The sequence below is a fragment of the Homarus americanus genome, unplaced genomic scaffold (assembly GCF_018991925.1).
Source record: "Homarus americanus isolate GMGI-L3 unplaced genomic scaffold, GMGI_Hamer_2.0 scaffold18703, whole genome shotgun sequence".
Lineage (NCBI taxonomy): Eukaryota > Metazoa > Arthropoda > Malacostraca > Decapoda > Nephropidae > Homarus > Homarus americanus.
Genome location: NW_024749779.1, coordinates 8,768,009 through 8,771,481, shown reverse-complemented (window position 1 = coordinate 8,771,481; position 3,473 = coordinate 8,768,009).

Here is a 3,473-nt window from a genome sequence, read left to right as displayed (position 1 = left end):
TGCTAAAAATTTTGACATTTACCTTTTCTATTCCTTTTGTAGATAATTTTATCACATTTTACACAGGTTATTAAAGTTTGAAAATACACACGGACTTTTATACATTCTATATGCACCACAAATAATAAACCTCCCAGGATTTATGATATACAGTTATCGAAAAAAATGGTTTCAAAATACAGTGCCAACAAAAATCAGTAACACTGACCGAGGAGTAGGAGGAGAGGCCGATGAAGGAGTCCATGTCGATAGGTTGAAGACCTCTGGCGACGGTCCAACTGAGGGTGGCGGAGGCAGCGTGAAGAGTTAGCCAGTTGGTCTCCAGCCATTTGTTCCACAACCCTGCCTCCAGCACTACCTGCACTCTACACACAGTAAGAGAGAGGCTCTTGTTAATTGGGTGGATTTAGTTGATTTGGTCTATTGTTAAATCTTTCTGTACTGCATTAGGTGGATTTTATGTATTTCACCAGGTGAATTTTGGACTGATGGAAAAGTAGTTGAAAAATTGTTGAATTGAAAATCTTTGTCATTGCTTTTAATTTCATGTGGATTGATTTTGTTCAGTGGGTTTTAAATATCGAGAAAACGGATTTTTGTTAATCTTATTCACCATTACCTTGTCTGAGGAAACTAAAGATATTCATTAGAGGAATTATGTGAGAGAGAGAGAGAGAGGTCAAGTGAAAGGTAGTGGTGGTCGAAGAAGGTTAAGAAGGTTATAGTGGAACGGGAAGTGATAGAAGACAGGACAAAAGATTTGATGAATTGAAGATATAAGAAGAAACAAATCCACATAGACATTAAAACCGAAGAAAAATGAGTTTTACAAAAGATGAAGCGACAGAAGAGGGTAAGATAATATTAGTATCCTGCAAGATGGGCAGTAGAGAAAGTAAAATATTTCTGAGAAAACGAAATTAATTACTTTTTTTCTGATAGTCAATTCAAACATCACCTTTATATTATCACCACCTGGCAATCATATTACATGCACAAAAACTTATTTATAAATCTAAAAAAATAAATAAACTTTTCTGAATTCAAAAGCTTACAATTGTTGGTCTTGGCGAGGTAGAGGAGTGTTTGTGAAGGCGAGCCATAATAGCGTGACTCAACACCTTCTCTCGTGTGATGTATAGATGACACTCTCCTGTCTCGCTGTAACCATAGTCTTTGCTGATATCTCAACATCATATAGTCATGCATCTAGTAATATGCTGAGTTATATTAACTTATTTATTCAGTTTATTGCCAGTTATCAAATTAGGTAGTCTTCAAAAAGTGGCCAAAAATATGTATTTCACTTTGATGATTAAACACCAGTGGGTTATGTTAGGTTATATTATGTTATGTCATGTTATGTTATGTTATGTTATGTTATGTTATGTTATGTTATGTTATTTCATGTTATTCGTTATGTTTGCGTTGGGTTAGTTATCTTAAGGTGAAATAAGCTGAGGGCTAATCTTCAGGTGATCCAGAAAATGTCTAAGATACCAGGAAACTGTGTCTAGACTCCGTATAACATAAGTCCAGCAGCAGCACCTACCTGAAGTCATCAGCCATGGCCTTCATCATGGTGGTGTCGTCACAGATGGCAGCCAACTTACCATCTGCGATATTCTGTCGCCTATTCAGGCAAGCCTTAATGTTCGGGCCCTGACCTCTGTGAACCTTCTGATGCAACTCATCCGGGGACTCCTGCCAAGTGAATAAATCAAGAATCAACAACATAAATTATGTAAAATAGACGAAAGGACAAGTGGGAGAAAGAGTTACAAGATTATAAAGGTAATAAGAAAATATAGTGTAAAGAAATGAATGGATGAGGTCGACAGGAAAAACAATTGGTAATAAAGAATTGAAAATAGATGGATGCTGTGATGTTTTATTCAAAAAGAAATGTTGTAAAGGTAATTTAAATAATTTGGAAGAGAAAATTTATGATGAAAATATGCGCTAATGAAAATATATTGATAATAAGTATAAACAGGAGACAGATAGAAAACAATATACAGTAAATTTAGATAAGAATGTGAAATAGAACAATAAAGGATATATGATGATAATAGATAAGTAAAGAATTAAGACAAAATAATGTAACTATGAATGAAGAGAGAATGAAGGAAGAAAAGCGGAGGATTTGTCAGCAAATGGAATAATGAATGACGAAGTGAATTTTTTTACGGGATTAGCCCACCAGGCACAGGTCATGACCCACAACGTCTGGGGGCGAAAATGTAATAATAATAATAATTATAGTAATAATAATAATAATAATAATAATAATAATAATAAAAAATAATAATAATAATAATAATAATAATAATAATAATAATAATAATAATAATAATAATAATAATAATTATAATAATAATAATAATAATAATAATAATAATAATAATAATAATAATAATAATAATAATAATAATAATAATAATAATAATAATAATAATAATAATAATAATAATAATAATAATAATAATTATTATAATAATAATAATAAATAATATTAATAATAATAATAATAATAATAATAATAATAATAATAATAATAATAATAATAATAATAATAATAATAATAATAATAATAATAATAATAATAATAATAATAATAATAATAATAATAATAATATAGAAGCTAAAGAGAAGAAGATACAGATGCGCAGGGAATATATGGAGAGAGAGAGAGAGAGAGAGAGAGAGAGAGAGAGAGAGAGAAACTATTGTCATATATTTTGTTTGTATTCGCCACGCTGGTAGGAACAGAATCTAACCTAGCATAATCTAATTTAATACACCTAACCTAACCTAACCTAACCTAATCTAACCTAACCTAACCTGATATTAAAACTAACCGTAACCGAATTTAACCTAAGCTAAGTTATTCTCAACTGATCTTACACTGCCTAACAAACCAGCCTTAATTATTTACCTATCCTGACCTAAACAAAATTAACCTAACCAAACCTAACCTAACCTAACTTACTACCTCAGCTCAGCGTTTTATAAAAAATGTGTTGAGTATTTGACTTGACGTCTGCAGCTAGGAAGAAGGGCAATTGCCTGTGTTACTGGGGTGAAGTAATAAGGTGTTTTTTTGGGGGATGGGGGGCAGGATTAGTTTAGGACAAGGTAAATGAAGGGGGATGAAGAATTAGGAGAATGATAGTATGGAATGATTTTGTTGCAAGTAAAACCAAAATTTTAATGATGTATTTTCCTAGCTTGATAGACACTAATGAAAATATTAAAATAAATATATGCAGTATTCATTTACAAACAGGTGAACAAAAGTAAACCCGAGTAAATGATAATGGAAATATTCTAAGTTTCAGTAGTTTATATTTGTATCTATGATATAAGTTTCTTTCATTTAGTTTTGAAATTACCCTCAAAGTATGTGAGCAAGCTAGAGCCAGCCTCATTGTGCCAAGTCAGGTCAGTCTGGTACCAAGTCAGCCAGGAGT